This window comes from Carlito syrichta, unplaced genomic scaffold (genome assembly GCF_000164805.1).
Source record: "Carlito syrichta isolate Samal-C Ts95f unplaced genomic scaffold, Tarsius_syrichta-2.0.1 Scaffold316198, whole genome shotgun sequence".
NCBI lineage: Eukaryota > Metazoa > Chordata > Mammalia > Primates > Tarsiidae > Carlito > Carlito syrichta.
In genome coordinates this window covers 430,848-452,856 of record NW_007260294.1, presented here as the reverse complement: position 1 = coordinate 452,856, position 22,009 = coordinate 430,848, and the positions used below count along the sequence as shown (strand labels likewise).

The following is a 22,009-nucleotide window of genomic DNA, read 5'->3' as shown; positions in this document are numbered from 1 at the left end:
TCACAGATGGACCACGTGGCTGGTCGGCAGACCATGAGCAGCTGTGCAGCTTTATAACCTCTGCAGGGTAGCATCTGAGTGGAGGGAAGGCTGTCTTAATAAGTATAGGTATCCTCGACTTAGCCCAAAAAGGCATGCATTTCTGAAAAGTATCTGTGCAGGGGAGTTCCATGTATAGGATTCCTTGACTACCTCTGGCATATTTAAATTGGATACTTATAGTCTGGAAGAACTTGGAAGCTCAGAAACGTAAGCTGCAGGTAAATTCATAAATGCAAATAATGTTTAACTAATGAGACATGACGTGGGAAGGACCCACAGCAGGGTCACTGCTGGACCAGGTCTTGGGGACCTTCCATGGTATGTTGACCCCCATGGGGGCATAGGCAGTGGGTCCCAACATCATAGCCAACCTCTGGGTGAGCTGTGGTGAGCCACAGGGAGTGCAGAGACGCCGCAGGGACCGCGAACATTGCCCTTCAAGACAGGAAGTGCTCAGGATTGCATCTTCACGGGTCACTGCTAACACCTGAAGAATCAGTTCTGCTAGATTCGAATTCAGACCATCCAGTTAGACAGAAGAGGGAATGGCTGAAGTTGAATGAGATACCTTTTTACTAACATTTCCGCATCGGTCTTGAGCAAAAAGGACCCAATATTATTTAGACAATATGTTCTGAGCACCCTTTGGATTGGAGCATTTTAATTTTTATTAAAATATTACAGTACTACAGGAAAGGGATTGGCTAGTGGGAAACTGCCAGGAAATGGAGAGCATACTTCATCAATAAGGGTACCTAATCTCAAACCAGGTGAAGTGGGGACCAAAGTGAGGCCCAGACTTACCTATATAATGATCATTTGTATGCCTAACCCTGAATTGCACCCCACATCTTGAAAATAAAAATTTAAAAAACAAACTACAGTACTTTGTTGTCAAAAGACTGTATTGGCATTGAATATTAAGAAGGGCTCAGGTAGCATTATACAATATATTTTGGAAGTGTGTTTAAGAGATTAACATTTCCAATTTTGTGACTTCTTCCTTTGTGTTTTTTCCAGGCCTACATTCCAGTTCTGGGTTAGTAACATTTTAACCCTTTTCTAAGTTCAGTCTGTCTCTCACAAATTATGTTTACAGAAATAGCAGCCCTCTACTGGGTTGTTCCCGAACCTCTGTCAATGGAGGTGAACACGCACACTCTGTTCTGATCCCTCCCTAGCCTCATACTTCTTGCCCAAGGGAGTCAGAGCGTTTTGTTGCTGGAAAGACAGACTACCTGTCCCTTGAGCTAACTACTTGTGGCCAAAGAGCTCTTGAGGCCGCCACCACTCCTGTTGGCTTGAAGTCACCTGGAGTGGGGTGCGGGCTCTCTTCCTCCGAAGATGAGCCCAGTGGCTCTTCACTGCAATCTTATCTCCTTTGTTCCCCACACACTGAGAAGCCTGTCCATGTAGACCAAAACCCACGTGTTTCCCACACGCTGAACTACCTGGCTGCTTCGAGTATCCTTATTTCCTCACAAACTGGCTACAGCCCCTTCACATCCACCAGTACACTTTAAAACTCACAAAGGAGCGGGCTCAGTGGCTCAGCCTGTAATCCCACGCCTTTGGGAGGCTGAGGTGAGTGGATTGCCTGAGCCCGCAGGTTCGAGACCCACCTGGGCAGCGAGACCTCATCTCTACAATAAATCAAAAAATCAGCCGGGCGTGGTAGTGCACGCCTGTAGTTCCAGCTACTTGGAAGGCTGAGGCGGAAGGATCGCCGGAACCCAGCAGGTCGAGGCTGCGGTGGCCGGGAGCGGCCACTGCACTCTAGTCTGGGCGACAGAGTGAGATTCCAACTCAAAAAAAAAAAAAAAACAAAAACTCACAGAGTAAGAAAAAGTTAATTAAGTAGCTTCTTGTTTTTATGAGACTGTCCTGTACTCCAGGGCACCAAAAGTACCCAGCATGCAGTGGCCAGCCAAAATCAGGCGCCTCTTTGTAGTACCTTTTGTGAAATGCCCTGAGGGCCTCCCAAATGTGTTATAAAACTCTTACTGGTATAGTTTTCCCATTCTCCTGCTACAACTTCCCATCTTTTCTCCTTAAACGTGATATGAGTTGTGCACAGAATCATAGTTTGCTGACTTTTCTGCCTAGCTTTTTTTTAATGTGCCTCTCTTTGTTCATCTGTGTGGAAATCCGTCTGGCCTGTACATAGCAGAGCCACCATCTAAGTGCCCGCCGGCTGCCTTTGATTCCTGATTGTATTAAGAGGAGACAGCAGATCTCGCCAAGGCTGGGCAGTCTCCAGCCTTGCTCAACGTTGCAGGCAGCTCCTGGATGTGCACGCAGGCTCTCTTTCATGTGCAAGGAGTAAGCGTGAGTCCCCATGTGGATTTCTAAGCTGAGCTGCACCATGGCTGTGTGCTAGATACAGGAGGTCCTTGGGGTACCCGGCCTCCTGGAAGCTGCCTGCCGGCAGGCTCCTTAGAAATCACTCTCCTGAAGCCTCCTGTGGCACATGTTGTTCTCCCTGAGTGGTGGTGTCCCTTTCTAACTCCACCCTCGGGGCATGGGAGGACACGTGCTTCTTGCAGCTGAAAGGATTTGGAGATGGGATCCCACACGGACTGCTCAGGAGAGAAGACAAGCCTGTGAGCTCCCAGCAGAGGCCACCCCCATGCTCCGCGGCGGCCTGTGGAGCGTTTCTGCCCGGTGTGCACGCCGCATTGTCCCTGGGCCTCTCAGCACTGACCAGCTGGCTTGCTGGTGAATGGCGCGGTGGCCCCTCGCCATGTCTCATGTGAGGTCTTGGCTGGGTGGCAAGCAGGCAGCCTGTAGCCAGTGTGGGCAATTCAGGAGGAATTGGCACAGCAGTGTCCCCATTAATTTCTGCTTGTCACATACTGTCATGCAAGTTATACCAGAGAGGAAATGACCGTTAAAAAAAAGGTACCCTTGTGGCACTGGGTTCCCTCCAGACGTTCCCCCGAGGTTAAACAAGTGGATACAATTAGCCCTCCACAGACAGCTGCCCAGCCCCAGGCATCGGGTCTTCCCAGGGAGGGTGTTGGCTCAACACATCTGCCATATTTTAACCCTTCAAAGGGCTGTGAGTGAAGGGGGTCATTATCCCACGCTCTGCTGATCGTTATCAATCATCATGCCTTGGGAAGTCACACAGGGCTGCCGCCTTGGTGGCAGGTTTTGTCCTTTGGGGGATGTTTTTTATGTCTGAACTGGAGCAGAGAGGAAAGGCAGAGTGTTCTAATTTACTGTCCGGGAAGGGACCGGAGCAGTGGGCTCCTCTGCCCTCATAGGGAGTGGATAAGGTGGGGGCTCCGTGCAGCCTTCACCTCCAGAAAGATCACTCTCACTAGCCCTTGTCTTCACCAGGAGCTGTGGGCACACAGCTGACGCTTTGGGAGCCGAGAGGTGGTGGGCACAGGAGGGCTGTTTTAGAATAAGAAAAGCAGCTCTTCCACAAACTGTCATTCTGTTTTCTGAGATTGAAACGATTGAGCTGCTGTTTTCTGAATAGACTCCTAACTGACGTGGTGAGCACACACTGTATTTGGGGTGGGTTTGCCTAGTGAGTGAGAATCTGATTGCCAGCACAGAGGGGCGGGGAAATGAGGGGGCTCCATGCAAAGTTGTCTGTTGAAACTTTTTAAATCAAACTAATCATTAAAACCGTTTAGAGTGAATGGAAGAAAAAGAATGGTTTCTTACCATGTGTATACTCCAGTGGGTGTTGGGGTCATATTTGTGGACTTGGAACTTTCTCCTCTGAAAAAGTGACAGTTCTGAAAACGACCCACACTGAGGAGTGGAGAACACAGGCACTGGTGTCATCTGAGTGACTTTACCAACTACAGCCCCACGGAGGAAAGAATGAGACTTGGTCTTCACTGAGACCCTCACTGTTACTGGGGAAGACTGGGGCATTGCAGGTGGGGGTGAAAGCGTCCAGAGCACAGCTGAGTGGGAGTGGCCCTGCTACTTTGCTTACCTTGACACCATCCCTTCCTGAATGTGGGAGAAGAGGCAGGATCACCAGGAGAGCCTGGAGGTACTGTCAGTGATAACTGTCAGGGATCTCAATGATGTACTGAGACCCTCGCTTTATAGAGTAGGAGACAGAAGCTGGGAGGTTAGGGACTGGCCTGTGAAGCAGAGGCAGAATGCAAGGCTCCCCCTCCCAGGAGAATGGTGGCATCAGTCTGTGGGCTGACTCAGAGGAGGGGAAACAGCCTATGCAAGCAACAACAGAGGGCCCCCCGCCACACCAACAGCAGGGTGCAGAAAGAACCCACGCATCTGATTGGACCAGCTTTCTTCAGCAAGAGCCACAGCCAGCTTCTGCCATGCTATCAGGCCCAAAGTTGGAGGCACGTGTTTGAGTTGGCCTTGTGAAAGCAAGAGATGCCCGTTTCTTTTTCTCTCTTTTTTTGAGTCGGAGTCTCTCTCTCACCCAGGCTGGAGTGCAGTGGCACACTCACAGCCACCTCAGCCTCAACCTTCTGGGCTCAGACAATCCTTCTGCCTCAGCCTTCCAAGTAGCTGGAGCCCCAGGTGCGCATCACCACACCCGGTTAATTTTTTTGATTTATTGTAGAGACAAAGCCTTGCCAAGTTGCCCAGGCTGGTCTCAAACCCGTGGGCTCAAGCAATCCTCTTGCCTCTACCTCCTAAAGTACTGGGATGACAGGCATGAACCATCACACCCAACACAAGATGCCCATTTCAAAAGAGGGTCTTCTTATCCAATTTTAAGTATGTCTAGTGAAACATTAAAGTATCTCCATTTTAATGTCAAAGTAATGTATAGTCTTTGAGAAATTCACCTCACTAGGTATTTATGACCTATTAAATACTAGATTGCCAAGGAAACATAGTAGAGCACAAATCAGCATGAGCCTCTGGACACATGCACAGTCCTAGTTATGACACCTGTCTTGTCTTGTGGGTGGGTAGACTGTACAGGATTTTTCTGTGTGCCTGTTGTTGGTCTCTGACTTCAGGGTTATTCAGATACTGGATACTTGAGCTTAGGTGAATATGAAAGCCTGTAATTTAATAAATGTTACCATTTGGTGTTCAGAATTGTAATCATTCACCATGAAGTAGATTGTTATTTTAAAGATGAAAACATATAGAAACTAAATAAATTAAGCTTGTGTGTAATTGTTACCTCAGAACTGTTTTTAGAACCTCATTTCAAGACCTATACCACATAATGTCAGTGTCCAGGTGAGGCACTTACCTGAAGGCTGTATGGACTCCAGAAGACACCAGAGGGCTGGGAGTGGAAATAGCAGGAAAAAAAAATGCCAATTTAGTGGCACCGATGAAGCAGTTAGACAGAACAGCCTTGGCTGGAGCTCTGTGAGTAGGCACCGAGTCTTTACTAACGCCTGTGGTGTTCATGGTCATCACATCCATCATGATGCTGCTTTGGTAGTCATGTGTCTATATGTGCTTCCATAAAAATCCCCTTGGCTTTGGCATTAATTAATAGTGACTGAATTTTATAAAATGGCATATTGCATCGAAAACACTTGCATTTAAACTTGTCAACCAACAGCTTGAACATCTTTCCTGACGTGCATTAAAATGGTAATTGCTGAGTTCTCACAGGGAAAAGTAGGTTCTCATTGTAAGTCCTGAGGTTTCATTTCGTTTCTGGTCCTAATGACTCACCACCTTCTTTTCCCCGACGGATCCCCTGTTTTCCCCAGACTTCTCTTTCATGTAGACAAGCCTTGTGGTGCAGCAGTGAGCATGACTGTCTTCATGAAGATAGCACAGCCTGCAATGTTGGAAGATGCCGTGCAGTTTGCAGGCGCAAGCACAGTTAACATTTCCTGCACCTGTATCTTGGTTGGATTTGGCTTTTTTAAAAGATTCAATTGAGCTGACCTGGGAGGTCCCGTGCCTTGGGAGATGGCATCGTCCTCATTTCAACATGGAGGCAGCTGGCATGAGCAGCCAGTTAATGACTTGCCCAAGTTCACACAAGTCAAGGGCAAGAACCAGACTTGTGACTTTTGCGCAGCCCACTGCACTGTTTTCATCCAAGTAACTGTAGTAGAATTAACTATAATTTATACATCTTTGTCAGTGCTTGTTAATGAGTAAGTCCTACTCACATAAATGTTGTAGCATTTCCATGCCCTCTGGGCCATTAAGGCAATTTATTTTTATATTTTTAATTATTATAAGCCATTTAGCATATAAAATAAATTCAGGAATGAAGACAGATGCATTTAATTTTATTATTATTAAACCTTATAGGTTCAGTAGTAGGATTCAGAAATAAAAGCTTTTCATTAAATACTGGCTGTTTCTTCATATAGTGTTTTGTTTAACACCTCTAAAATTGTATTCAGAATTAAGAAGAATATATTCTTTTATTTCTGCAGATTTACTTCACAGCCATTGAGGAATACATACTGTGTGCTTTACAAAGATACTACCTCATTTCTTTACAAAAAGGTAGCAGAACTACCTGCGTAATTACAGTTTTTATGATATTTCCTCAAAATCCATAGATTGTTACTTGTTTATGGTTACTGTTGCTGTTGGAAAAAAAGTTCACATTAGGATAGGCTCCAGTTAAATTCTTTTCTCTCGAACGAAAAGTTCCTGCTATTTTAAAAACTATCTCTGAGAGGATGATGCACGAAGTTTAGCACATGATACATGATCTTTAATACAACTGTGAATTAGAGCCCAACTTAGCTCAAGACAAAAATTTACCCGAATGCTTCTTTTCTCCTTAAAATGTCAGCAATAATCTAGCACCTAAAATAGGGGATTAATCACCTTAAGACTTCTTAGCAGATTTTAGTATTTTACACCTTTATTTGAAAACAAAGGAAGATTATGAGAGACCATGAGAAACAGAATTTTAGCATTTGGAAGGAATTCTTATGTTACATTGCTTCTCCAGACAGCTCAGAAACCACTCCTGAAATTTGTCTATCTAGTGTTTTGTAGATTAGAATATGTGTGCCTACTTCCTTTGTAAAAAGTAGGAAGACCTCCTGGGCTGAAATTTTTACTGTTCACTTTTGTAATGATGAAATGGGACATCCCTGTGAAGTACATCTTGTAGTGCTTGAGCTGGTGATCCACACTCTGCCTCAGACCCAGGAGTGATTTTAACAAACTGTTATAAATGCTGTCATTAAATATCACTGAGTCCTTTTATTAAAACTTCATTTATGCCAGGTAAATGTTTATATTATGAGGACTGGGTCAAGCCAAAGAAGTGCTTGCAAAAACCAGCAGGATGTACTTGAAACTCACACTGCAGGTGACACAGGACAGATGTTCAAAGTCAGCATTCTGATTGTTCCATCGGGTCCCAGAAGATGACTGGGATGCTGGAAAGGCTTGCCTTCCATGTCGTAGCATGGTGTGGCTTTTGTTCAGAAGTAACTTCTTGCAACAAGGTCTTATCACAGTGAGTTTATATCCTTTTCACATAGTGCAGATTTAGCCTATTTTCATTTACTGTGTCTTATAATTTCCTAAATGTAGCATAGGGCCAGCCAGAGTTGAAATCTTGAGAAATTGACAAGGTTGACAGAGTTGAAATCTTGAGAAATTGACAAGGTTGATCGGGGTCTACAAATTAGGAATGTAAACACAACTGGAGGAATTATTTTTAACCCACTTGCAAGAGGCCATTTTTAAAGACTTAAAAATACCTTCCAAATGATAGTTCAGCCTCTCCACATTGCAGTGAGCCCCAAAAGAGGTTGGGTGAGTTGCCCAAAGCCATGCAGTTAGTACTAGTGGAGGACCATAACCTAATTCCCATTTCCCAGTCCAGTGGACTGTCCAAAGCATGTAAATGTGGTTTTTTCATTTATGCAGAATTACTTCCTATAATAAAGACTGGTACTGAAAATGTTTTGTTACTGGTTTGAATGAGTTACTATACTTACTTGCATGTTTCTTTGAAAACAATGTTAGTTTGAACTTTACTCTCATTTTTACTGACCTAACCCCAGAACCAGTAACTCTTCCTTCACTAGAACTTGCATTCTTAACATTCTGTTCTCTTTAACTAGAGCCTCATTCCAAGTATACTATATATGTTTCCTCCATGAAGAAGTGTAATAATTTCTGTCACCTGTTTCATTTCCGTAATGACCATGCACTGTCACCGTTCTTACTCCTTATACTGTTTCCCTGTTAATTTCCTGCTTGTCTGCCAAATAAGGATACATGCTGAGTAAACATGTGACTTTCCTTCAGTTCAATGACACCGACTGCACACCTTCTGTATGTGGCGCCCTGTGCCATCGCAGGACTAGAGGGGCTGAAAGTCGCAAAGCGGAGTTCGTCAGCTTAGACCTCCCCTTGGCCAGTGCCGCAGAGACGCAAAGGTGCACAAACAGGCTTGGAGGATGGACAGGAACATCTGTGCGATTATAGGAGTGGGAATTTCAGGTGTGGCTTTGGACACTGGCATATGTTCTGTTTTCTCAGTTGATGTTAACACATTCCCAACTAGCAAATTTTTCACTTTTCTAGTACTGAGAGCAGGTGAAAATTTAAAAAAATCTGAAGCTGTTTGCCGCAAACTTCTGACGTTAAGCACGAATGAAATGGTCTTTTCCAAATTGTCACCTTTTTCATGATACAGCTGAAAGTTGCAGACATATCCAGTATTTGCCTCAGACATCACTCTGGCTAGCATTCCGTACTTTGCATTTTTATTCGGATTATAAACCCAAAATGTCAGTCTTCCACGATGAGATATATTCACGTTAGCAGCAACGAGGAACAGAATTTGGAATGACGTGAATTCATGTCAGTGGTCGCGAATGAGTTAAGTTACGAAATCACCTTGCAAACATAGTGTGATGGTCACTAATTCTGTAGGTATGGCTGGGAAGGGGGACACAAGTGGGTTCTTCATTGCCTCTGTGGTAACTCCGGAGACGATGCCTCCACTGGGTCTGGAGGTCCTGAAGCACTCAGAGGTCATGAGCCCAGAGGCACCATCCACTTATTTCGTCTCATGTATCAACTGTGCTAGGACACCAGTCACTAGCTTGTGACCTGAGCCTGTCAGCTTGGCTTCGCTGAGCCTCAGTCTTCTTTTCTGTAAAACGAGGATAAACACATGCAAATTGAGTCAGTTAAAACACATAAGACATTTTGTAAGCAGCTCACATCCCATGCCACAAGGGACATCACTGTCCCCCTTTGTCATTTCCATGTGTTTTGCAAATGTGGACACCCAGACTGGTCACAGAACCAAAGATCTGACTAGTGATGACAGTGGCTTATTAGAACTGTCTGACATCAGGTAGATTTTGCTTGGAGGCTATAATGACCTGCCAAGAGTCCCTGACCCACTGGTGTCCCCAACAACTTTTCTTCGTCTGGCTTGGTCCTTGGTTGACTACGAAATGCCTTTTTTCATTTCCTTCCATCTCTTTTTTTGCTGGTGATATAATAGTTGCCTCCTGAATTACTGTTGAAAATCTCCAGATTCTCTGGAAAGTGCAGTTTTATAGACTTTCATCTGTAAAGTTTCTAAATGCAGAACATAAGACTGGCATCCTAGGTTTAGAGAGGGAGTTGTAAGAACTTTCCACTGTGTCCTGGAACACTCTGGGAGTAAGATAGCAGACTTCGCATCCATGCATTTTCCCTCAGTTCTCAGTCATCCTGTTCCCTTGGTGATAGCTTATCAAGTTAAAGTGCTAGTCTTAAAAATATTCTAATATTTGACTACTTTTATTGACATGCTTTAAATAGGAAGAAGAAAGCAGTGTGTATCTAAATCTGTACATCCTTGTGCAACAGAATATTCCAGTTACTTTGCTAAATAATAGGGACACAGTTTATGCATCGTTTAAAATCTAGAAAGGGAAAGTAAAGCATGTGGAGAAGTAGCCAGCACATGAGGTAGCATATGACAAGTGCAGAATCGGTGTTGCAGGTGTCAAATGATGTAGAAATTCCGAGAAGGGAGAAGGGAGAAGGGAGGCCTGGCTTCCTCAAGAAAGTGGCAGTTCTGTAGGGCCTGGAAAATATGACTCCAAGGCACAGGTGACACAGCCAGCAGGAGCCAAGCTCTGAAAAGGTCTTGTCAAGTCTTGTCAAGCAAAATTTGCCAGTTTCCACCTGGGGAGAGGCAGCATCAGGCTGGGCCCATCCAGAGGGAAGAGGACAGAAGCCAGTGGGCTGACCATAGAGGTGCTGGGACAGTGGCAGGCTTGGGTTGGCGGCTGACATTATGGTTGTGGGGTTTAAGTTAAGCCGATGAATGTGGTAGCGGTATACTCGTTTAGGAGAGACAACAGCAGGAGATCAGGCAAAGCTGGGCCTGCAGTTTGGGTGTGAGACAGTCAGGGTCTGCACCAGGCAGTGGTAACTAAACAGAAAGAGATGCGGAATTGTGAAAAAGGCTTGACAGTGATTGACTACTCACTGTTCCCAGCCAAGTCACAGCAGAAGTAGGTAAGTAGGTGTGAGCTGGGGAGGATGGTGGTTACTAGTTCATCTTGTGGAATTTGGCCTGTAAAGGAATATGTACCTGAGAGCACTGCACTGACTTGTGGCTGCAACGCCTGGGCCTCAGGTAGCCCTTGGGAAGCCATGGAGTCTGGGACAGCTGCCAGATGCTACAGGTGGGACGTGTATTTTATTTTTTTAAGATAGGAAAAGGATGGTCTTTACAATACAATCCAGCAAAATTGATTGGTCTTGGGTTGTCAAAAGAAAGTTGAAAGCATATAGAAAAAGAACTGGGTAATAAGTTTCAGAAGATGACCAAACCTCACAAAAACCAGAGAAAGGCAAAGTAAAATGATGGAGAGGTATTTCTCCCATTAAACGAGGCAAACAGAAAATCAGAAGTTTGGTAACTCAGGTCTTGGGGAGACTGTTAAGAAGTTGCAGTCTCACCCTCGAGGTGGGAAAGTGAATAAGTAGAGCCTGAGCGCCCCTCACCAACAGTGTTCAGGACCAGAGACATCTCAGATTTCAGAGGTTTTTGGATTTGAAGATATTTTGCATGTCCATCATGAAATATCTTGGGGAAATTCCTTTATGTTTCATATGTGCCTTATATTCATAGATGGAAGATAATTTTATACAGCACTTTCAATAATATGCTTTAAGCAAAGTTCGAGTTAAGAACTCATATTACCCTTGTCTTACAGTGAACAGTAGGGGATTTCTGTATGACTAAGAGCCACATTTTAGAGACATTACTTAGTCAGCACTGTGGGAAACGGTTAAAGATGTATAATCTAAAGACAGGAGCTGTCTGTTGGGATACAGCTGCAAGAATCCAGGCAGGAGAGACTGACGGCTTGAGAAGGGCCATGAAGATGGGAGAGAAGGGCTTATCTGAAAGGTAGTTTAGGACTGTTATTGGCAGGACTTGGCACTTATTCGCTGTGTGGCTGGGAGGAGAGAGGGCATCTAAAATGTCTGTTGGATTTCTGGACTGATTCTTTGGGTAGACAGTGGTTCCATTATACAAGACAAGACAAACAGACTGAAGAACAGGTTTTCATGGGAATGTGTTGTTATTTTGGAACAGATTGAGATTACAGTTGCTGTGGAATGTTCTATAAAACATAGCAGGAAGTGTTTGCATATGCAAAAATGTACACATCTGGAGTGTGAGAGGCCGTCCCAGTTTGCCATTGTGACTTAGGATACCTCATGATATGACTAAACAAGGATGCCATGAATGAGTGAGGTGAGGTGGTGAGGACAGAGTTTAGAATTTTGTAAGTTACTTTTGGGGAGCACAGTTGCAAAGGCAAGGAGACAGGTAGCCAAGCAGATGGTAAAGGTGTGTGGTAGCCATAAGGACAGTGGAAAAGGGAGCTCCCCAGAGCCCCAGAAAAGGCAGGATTGGGGGCTCAGGGGGAACTGGAGGCAGGATGTGACCCACTTCGGTCTTTGTAAATGAAGAGTGGAGAGGGGCAGGCAATTCTGAGACGAGGCCTTAGGGGACTGTGGAAGGAGAGGTGGAAGGCGATTTTGTGGTGCCTGGAAAGAGTGAAGTCCAGAAAGCTGACTGGTGGCTTTGGGTGGGCCAGAAGGAGATGGGAAGACCAGAGGGGGCGTGTGCCAGAGAACAGTCAGTTCAGAAACATCAGGACTTGCGTGCCTGTCCCTGGATGCTCCTGAGACAGGTAGCTGTCCATGGCAATACCCATCTTCCCTGGACAGTTCCTGTGTGTTACTGATTCTGACATTACCCTGCTGTGTTCCTCTTTGTGAGATAGTGGGGAGGTGGTTGACCCAGCTCTCAGCTTGACCTTGGTGACAGCTCTTCAGTGCCACTGGCCTGAATACCCCCTTTCTCTTGGCCTCCGTGCCTCCTAACTGGTTGTGACCCTCCAGAGCCTCTTTCTCCTGTAGATAGAGGATGTTGTGAGGACATACAGTCCACCCTGGAGGCACGTTTTCTGCTCCTGTCCTAAATGACCTCAGCATAAAAATTCAACCCTTACAGCAACACAGAATAGAGAATGTTGAGGTGTGGCCTCCTGGGAGCCTCCATGCTGCTCGCAGCTCTGCCTGACAGCCGACGTGGAATGTGATCCTGGAAGGAGACTCGAGGACTCGGCTGTCCTCTTTGGTCTCTCACCACTGCAAGGGCTCCTTTTCTTTTTCAGGAGGTCCGTTGTGGTGAGCAGAGTTTTATGACCATAATAAAAGCCCTTGTCAAGACCGTTTTTGACCAAATGAAGCCAGGAGTTCTCTGCGGAGTCCCCAGCTGCCCCTCTCCCCTACGTTGGAATGTACACGACTCTGCTAATGAGCACATGAGGAAGCAGGGTCACGAATTCCAGCTCTTGTTTGTAGAGCTGAGAAGGCAGCCAGAGCCAGTGACACAAGGAAGTTCACTAGTGACCTTCCCCCGTACAGCAGCAGCTTCTGAGGGTAGACATCAAGTTCTGTGTTAATCCCACAGCACACGATCTTGATCCTGAGAGCCCCTGAGCACACCTGGAGGGATCTCAGCAGACAGAGGCACCGAGGCTGAGAGGAAGGAAGTCTTCAGGCTAGTGGCACTGAACAGCTGTCACAAAGGTCTACACAAAAGCCTTCCCTGGTATAGGTGAAAAGCCAGTTGAAACCACCTTCACAAGTCAGGTTACTTACAGAAGGAGACAGATGGCACACTGCAAATGAGATGCTTCTAGGGGTCCTTCCAGACCCGGAATGCTGCTGCCTCTAGGCTTTCAAAAGCTTGATTTAATCAAAATAATATGTTAAAGACTGTGCTAATTTTTATGTATGCAGTTGCGTGTGTTGGTCTTAGCCATGAGTGTGAGGAAAGATGGCAGCTACCCACACATTTACTGGGGAAGGCAATGGGTGTGCACCTGCAGCGTTGCCAGTCACCACTGCTAACTGTGGGCACCAGAGCTGCCTCTTGGGTTAGTGCTACCAGCTCTGAGCCCGTTGCTAAAGCTGTGCGGTCCACATGTTGTTTTAGTCCTTGGAACAGGAAGGTGTTATCCCCCATACAACAGGTGGAAAGCCGAGGCTACCTGGTAGAGAGAGGTGCTCAGATAGTGGCTCAAAGGTCACACGGCATGCTGCCTAGGGGTACAGCAGAGCCATCTGAGGTACCCAGGAAAGCATCCTCTGAGGACATGCACCCATATGTTGCACTTGTCCCCTGAGCAGCCTTCCTGCTAGTTCAGGCCCTGCTGTCTTATGTTCAGCATCGCATGGTTGCTCCTCACGCCACCTCCCCTCATCCTATGTGCTAAGTCCTGCCCTGCCTCTACCAGAGGGCCGTGGAGAGAAGTGAGTTGTTTGACTGTTTTATCTTATGTATTTAATTTGTTTTGCAAACTGCCAAGTGCTGTTCCCCTGGACTATGCATTCTTTGAGGAACAGGAGTGCAGTACATCCAACAAGGATCTTACCGGAGAGACCTGCTGGTCTTCCTTGACATGGTGACTCACCCAGTGGCCTATAGATGTGCACTGAAGTGAAGGGCAGTGACTCTTGCTCTTGGTTTGTATACTGGAGTGACAGAACATTCAACTGAATCCTAAGTCTCTCTTTAGTCAAAAGGCCGTGATCCTGCATTGTGGCTTATCCATTACTCACTAAGAATTTACTGAAAAGAAGCCCAAGAAAGTTCCCTTGGATAGGTATAACCTAAGTGAGCCAGATGCACACGAGATATCGATTTCCATTTTTAAAGGCAGTTTGATTTAAAAGAGAGAACTAGATTTAGATAGAAAGCCCTGGATCCAAATTTGTGCGGACAAGTCATGTAATCTAAGGGGAGTCACTTGCAACCTCTGTGGGTCTTGGTTTTCACATCTCAGAAGGGAGAGGCTTAAACAAGATACTATGTGACATGCCGAATAATATATATTTATAAATAATCATATGGACTGTGGTTGCATGTTAAGTAGGACAGTCTGTGTCTAGGTACTTTATTGTAAAGTACATGCATATAACACATGCATTCAGACAGAGCACTAATCAGTTTCACTGTGTAACAAGGCGTTGTGTTAGGTGTCATTAGCCGGAAACACCCAAGGACAGTCTGAGGAGCGCTTAATCCAGCAGGAAGAGAAGAATAAATGCACCTGCCCCCTCAGGTCAGCGTGTGGTGAGGGCCCCCTTGGCACAGGAGCTGCAGGCACTCACCAGTGCCCAGAGGGAGTGCTTTTCAGCCCACGGGGAGGGGCTGGCATCAGGTTCCACAAGGAGCCTCCAGGGAGACACCGTCAGAGGCCAGGTGGGATGGGTGGTGGCAAATGCTTACACATGCGGCAGCCAGCAGCAGTGCCACCCACAGGACCCCGTGGAGGGCACACTGCTGACCGCAACCATGCTGCCAAGGTTATTGCTGGTGGGTTTAAGGAGTTTGCTGTGTCTAAGCTCGTCATCACTGGGCAGGCGGTGAACATGCCAGAGCAGTGGCATGTGATGGTGTCAGAACAAGACTGAAGAAATAGAGAAGGGGTAAGACTCAGCATTGTAGAAGCTATCTGTCCTTCCCAATGCTAAACCAATCTATTAATTTTTAGAAACCAGTGAAAATACTAAAGGGATTTTTTTGGAGCATACAGGACTCAATAAAATGGTTCTAAAATCAGTTCAAAATTATATTAATAATGCGGAAGGCCGGGCTCAGTGACTCAGTCTGTAATCCCGCGCTTTTGGGAGGCTGAGGTGAGTGAATTGCCTGAGCCCGCGGTTTCGAGACCCACCTGGGCAGCGAGACCTCATCTCTACAATAAATCAAAAAATCAGCCGGGCGTGGTAGTACATGCCTGTAATTCCGGCTACTTGGAAGGCTGAGGCGGAAGGATCGCCGGAACCCAGCAGGTCGAGGCTGCGGTGGCCGGGAGCAGCCACTGCACTCCAGTCTAGGTGACAGAGTGAGACTCCAACTCAAAAAACAAACAAACAAACAAATAATGCGGAAGGATATCCAGGAATGCTAGGCATGATGACATCTGCCTTTAGTGCCAGCTACTCAGGAGGCTGAGGTGGGAGGGTCGCTTGAGAGCAGGAGTCTGAGGCCCATTTGGGCAACATAATGAGATGTGGTCTCTAAAGAAATAAATCATTCATTAGAAAAAAGAATATTCAGGGATGTTTTATAGAGTAAAAAGAGGAACATGCCCTACCAGATATTAAGATGTATTCAAAATTTTTAATAATTAAAGGAGAGGAGTGCTCTCAACAGAGACAGAAGAGTAAAAGTACAGAAACAAGTTTGAGTAATTTAGACCTATATAAAAGTAGCACTTAAAATCCGCAGTTAAGTCAATGAGTGTTTGACACGTTTGGCTAAAGATGGTATAGACATATAAGTAGACTAGGCCCCAATCACTTAAAAATCAAGCTGTAGATCTGTGCTATGGCTGGATCTCCTGGCAAATGTGTGTGCAGTGTGCCGTGGAGATGACAATTACAAGCTGTGTGTATCCATATTCTGCCTACAGCACAGAGGACAGCTGTCCATGTGCATGTCAGGTGGACGGCAGAGTAGGATGGGGCTCAGGAAGTCCAAGTCCATGGCTGAAGTGAGAGCCGGGCCATCCGAGGACTCTGGCATCGTGAGGAAGAGGGTGAGAGTGGCGTGGAGGCTGAGCCGTGGTCCCCAAGGAACTGAAGGAATGGAGAGAGCAAGGAAACAGAAGGGCTGAGTGGAAATAGGCACGCACATCGCAGGGAAGGGAGCAGCCACTGTCATGGGGTCACTGGCCACAAGAAAAGAGCATACAGGCCCCAGCCAGGGCTGAGGGGTGAACAGGCGGCACCATTCTCAACAGGTTTCTGTTAGCACAATTCCACTTAAGTTGGATTTGCTAGAATAGTTTTCAGCTGTGAATTCCAGAACATTCACCGAGGAGGGATTTGGTAAGGACTGGGATGCTTCCCTGACCCAAGGCTGGAGTTGGCTGCCCTGGCGTTGAACAGCTGTTCAGTGATGCCGCCAAGACATAGACTCTACCTCCTCACCCCAGCCACCTGTGCACGCTGCTGCTCTCTGTCTCCAGGAGGCTGTATCCTCCGTCTCTAGCTGGCTGTGCCCTCCACAGGAGCACCCTATATGAGCTATGAGGATCTGGGGGCCGAGGAGGCAGTCCAGGCAGCATTTCCCCCGCCCCTCTTGTCCAGAGGACAGTCTTTCTGACATCTCAGGCCCGCTTGCCCATGAGCACTGGACTCATGTTCACCCTGGGGTCAGCTTCTCACTGGGGGATGTGTGATTGCCGTCCAGTACCATCCCCTCTGCTTGGAGGAAAACAGCTTCTCTAACACTGCCACGTGTAGAGAGGAGGGAAGTGTGGAGTGAGGAAAGAGTCTCAGAGGGAATGGAGAGAAAGAGTAGGGAAGGATGACAAGGATTTGTCCATGTGTAGCCATGTTAGAAAGCATGTTAGGCTGGAGTGGCAGCTCACACCTGTAATCCCAGCACTTGGGGAGGCCAAGGTGGGAGGACTACTTGAGGCCAGGTGTTCAAGACCAGCCTGGGCAACAAAGCAAGACCCTGTCTCTGCAAAAAACGGAAACGCTAGCCAAGTGTAATGGTGCATGCCTATAGTCCCAGCTATTTGGGAGACTGAGGCAGGAGGATTACTTAAACCCAGGAGTTTGAGGCCGCGGTAAGCCGTGATCGTGCCACTGCACTTGAGAGTGAGTGACAGTAAGACTCTGTCTCAAAATAAAAAAGAAAGCACATTGTTAGAATTTCATTAAAGAATAGTAATGTTGAAGCGAGGAACTGGCTGCAGGCTGTCAAGTGTATTTGAAAGCGTCAGAGAGCTGTGAGTAGAGTGGCAACTGTCCGGGTCAGTGACCTGCAGCCTGGGCCTGGCGCTTCATGCCTTTTTGCTATTCCTGCAGCGCCACGCACCTCCTGCCCTGAAGGCGTATGATGTCCGCGGCTTATTTGTGGTTCCGGTTCCTGGCAATTTTCCACAGTGGGCTGGCAGTGGCCACTGTAGAGAGGTTGCGATGTCTTCTGTGCTGCTCGTTTAAGTTATGACATCTCCCTCAGATGCCAGCAGTGTTTTCAGGCATGGCAGAAATGAGTTGTTACTTTTTTTATTTCCGGTCAGCTGAGACTGATTATTTACCTTCTCATCATTATCGGCAATTCGGGAATGAATAATGCATGGATTACTTTAATTCTCACCTCAGAATATATATTTGATTAATAAGACATATATAGTACCACTTTCATGACACGTTTACCTAATTGGTGAGAAGCAGTGAAATAGTAGCACTTCCAGTTGAGGCCAATGTGTCTGCTGAGGGTCCCAAGTAACATGTGGCCCTAGGCATGCACTGGGCAAAATGACAGGCAGTGTGGTACAACCGAGGGGGTCTTGGGAACAGGGCTCATGTGTGTCTCCTGTAGCCTGTCTCCAGATCCTTTGTTAATTGCTTGCTTTGAATTCACCAGTTAAACTTTCCAGGTGATCTGAAAGGGTTTTTTTTTATCTTATTTTGTTTTGTTTTTGAGTCAAGTTCTTGCTCAGTTGCCGGGGTTGGAGTGCAATGTGGCATGATCACAGCTCACCACAGCTTCTTCAACCTCTTGGGCTCAGGCGGTCCTCCTGTCCCAGCTTCCCAAACTGCCAGGATTACATGTGTGAGCTACCACTCCTGGCCGGATCTGAAAGTGTTAAGGAACTGCTGACTCTGAATTTGTTTTGCCCTTTGTAATTCTGGGTCCTCCTGAGGACAACAGCCGGAAGGAGGGGACTCCCACTTATAAACAGTCTTTGAAGCTCCTTGTTACAGTTGAGAGTTGATGGGTGAGGGCAAATGGGAGCCCTGTCGCATCTTGAAGTAACGCATGAGGTGTGGACGTCGAGTAAGCTGGGTGTGGTGCCAGATTTCAGCCTGTAGACACTTCTAGCACCCTTCACAGGAAACAAACCACCATGAGGATGTTGCTGTGAAGCTTGGACTGTGGTTTGCAGATTACAAGGAGACAAAAGATCATCCTTGTCTACAAGTTGCACACATCTTGTTTTCAGTTTTTAAATAAATAAAAAATTGGTGCACATTTTTGGTGCTAACACTTTCAGGTTGTGAATAGATCTCTCCAATTAGCCAGGTATTTCCAAATACCCAAAACTGTCCACTGAGAGCTGCCATTTATGTGATTTATTACATGGTACACATTGGGTGTTTTTCGTTATCTTTTGGAGTCTGTCCTATTTTTTGTAGTTAGAAAATAAGGCCTAAGGACTAATCGAGAAGGGTTAAAGCAGGTTCCTTAAATCTTTTGGATCTGGCCGGGCATGGTAGCTCACGCCTGTAATCCTAACCCTTTGGGAGACTGAGGCAGGAGGATTGCCTGAGCCCAGGAGGTCGAGGCTGTGGTGAGCTGTGATCACTTGTTTGTCTTGGTTTTAAAGAAATAAGAAGATTAGAGCTCTAGAATGCCTAAAACAGTCACAAGACTGTAGAGTTTCTGGCATTCAGGCTAGTCCTGAGTCTTGAGGGGACTTGGCAAGTTCACCTTGGCCCCACCTAAACAACTAGGAAGTATCCTCACTACCACGTCCTGTGGAAACATGTGCTTCACATGCTTTCAGAGGAGTAGGCACCACGTGACTCCTTCTCACAGGTTTGACGAGACGTTCGTGCCTTGTATACCAGAACTGTGCTTTCTGGCATAAAAAGGGAAGCTTTCAAATCTGTTTAACTGAAAGAGCTTAACTGGCAGCATCTGCAGTCTCACTGCATTGCCTCACTAGAGCTACTGTGAAATGTTTGAGATCTATCTGGGGCAGATCAGTCTAGATAAAATCTTGAGGAGCTAATTTAAGAGCTGTCTCAGACACCATATGGTGAGATGGAACAGTGATCAGCTGAAGTGGAGAGTCCTTTGAAATGTCTTAGGTCAGACCCTTCTACTACTCTGAGGGAAAGGTGTTGTCCGTCTCTCTTAGGTTGTGGTCTGTTTATGGACCACTTCTCTGGCACTGGGACCATGTCCTGTGCGTATGTGAGAGGGACCAGGGTCCTGACATGGCTGGGCGCACCTCACCTTGAAGGTCAGGTGCCGGCGACAGCTGGATGAAGACTGAGGGATTACCCAGCCGTGCTCAGGACCAGCTTATGTTCACAGCCCAACGCCTAGCCAAATGGCTGAGGGCGTTAAATCATTAGTCTGTATCTAGCTAGTGGAGGTTTAAAAGAAAACTCGGTTTGCTAACCAAAAAAATGTGAAAATGACCTACTACGAGCTAAAGAAGGGTCATCCTTAAGTAGAGCCCATCCACGCCTACAGACTTCATTACAGGGAACCAGAGTTGGTGCAGCCGTGGGATTTGTACCACTCCATTTTATCTACTCTGACCTTTAAACAAAAGAGAACTCCACCTGTAGAATACGGGCCAAAATAACAAAGCTAAAACCAAATCACAAGGATCATGGCATATCCAGGGAGGAAAACCATGCTGTCATTTAACTTCACACATTATAAGAATTTTGTGGAAGTGGCAAAAGGTTGACAATGAATTGTTAAATGTTTTTAAAAATAGTTACAAGAGAATGTGTACAGAATTGTAACCTTTTTAAAAAATATATATTCTGCATACAAATATAATATGTGCAACTTTTTGAGGATAGAAAGACTCACTAACATATTTTAACAGTGAAATTTTCTCTGTTGTCTGAATACTGGGATTTTGAGCAATTTTTCTTTTTTGTATTTAAAAGAAATAAGTTTCTGCAGTAAGCATGTATGTATATATTTTATTAATTTTATAGTTGAGTAAGATGTAGTCTGGGCTAACAAGTAAAAGCAATATAGTTTTTTGTTTTGGCTTTTTTTTCTCTGCAGTTCAGGCTTTTTATAAACTTAGGTAGGCCTCAGTATTAATTAAGATTTTTCAAAGTTTGTGCTGCTAACTGGCTGCACAAATTGTTTGCTGCAATGTAGCCACCGATTTCTTCTCTGCCATTCTGTGTGGGGTGCTCAGGGCACAGGAAGCAATGACAAGCGGTTCCATGTTGCTATGGGTTGGCCGTGCTCTTTACAGTTCAGTGCTTTCAAGTCGTGTGTACGTGCTTCCAGGAAGACCCGTTTGTCTCAGCAGAAGACAACTTGCCTACACTTCATGATGCATGTTCCCAGTCTTGTGTCTTCACCGCCATCTCTGACCTGCAGTTTCCAGTCTTGAAGGGCCTTCCCTCACAAACACCGTTTCCTGCAGGGCTTTCGCTATGGGAGACTTAGAGTATCCTGGCCAGGATCTTCACTTCAGGGACCTTAAAACAATTCTAGCACACCTGTCATCGTGTGGCCCACTTAGTGCTTTGCTCACCATGGCCACGTTTTCTTACTGTTGTTTGTGAATGTCTTTTCCAAGAATCAGGACACTTATCTTGGCAATAATTATCCTAATAATTATCCTATCTGTTGACTGCTTACCGAATGCCAGAATCTGCACTAACACTTTGCATACATTACTTCATTTAAACACCCTCAGGTACCTAAAATTATGAAAAGTCATTGCTACTTTTTTCCATTTTATAGACAGAAAAACTAAGGCTTTGGTTTTCAGCAAGCTAGAATGTAAAGTCAAAATCCGCAACACTAAAGGAAGAACCAGAATCATGACCCAGTAACTAGACGTGCTCTCCCAGAGAGGGCTGAGTGTCCCAGGGATGGCAGGACATCCTCACAGCCCTTCTGGCTCTGCGGTCTATGGTGGCGCCACTCCATTGTTCCAGCCCTATGTGAACAGAACAGTTCCACAATCCCTTGCACACCACATTCATAACTCATAACGCTTGGGAGGATGGTCACTTATTAACCCCAGATTTCAGAGGATCATACTATCATGGCCAGTGCCTTATGTTCCTGCTTTGACACTGTTTCTGAGTGTTATGCCTTGTGTCTAATTTTATTGGTCCTGAAATTGGTAAAAGGTCTGATGTTCTGAATACCTCCCCTGCCCCTTGCTGGTTCATAGTAACAACAGGAGCTGCCATTCACTGAGTATTTACTGTTTTGCCAAGTGCTTCACAGGAAGTGATCCCATGAGGTGGGTGTGTTACTTTGCCATTGTACAGATGGAGAAGCTAAGGCTTAGTGAAGTTAAATAACTTGCCTCATTTTATATACCTGTTTGTTCATTGGCCTGACAAAGAAGTACGTTGGAGGTTGGAATCCAGTGTTTCCACACTCTGGTTTGAACCAAGAGTCTGTTAACACTCTCAAGAGAGTGTTAATCGCCTTCTCTTGCTGCTGTCATATCTTTGGGCTAATTGCCTACTGTACTTCTGTGTACCAGTTTTGGGTGTGATGATATTCATTACCTCAACACTGTGATGTGGATTAAATGAGCTACTAAGTGGAAGATGCTTAGAATAGTACTGAGTATTAGGTACTATAGAAATAGCCACAATTAGTAATAATATTATTTGCTGGATTTTAATTTTTGAAATAACATCTAAAAACAGTATAGAAGTATACCAAGTAAAACTTGCCCCCTCTCCCCCTTCC

At 45.8% G+C, this 22,009-nt stretch overlaps 1 protein-coding gene across 1 annotated transcript in view; it reads left to right on the top strand.

Annotated features, from left to right (window-relative positions):
• The window catches only part of LOC103276439 (cyclin-dependent kinase 6), a 185,554-nt gene that overhangs the window by 20,948 nt on the left and 142,597 nt on the right, over nt 1-22,009 (top strand). The window lies entirely within an intron of this gene.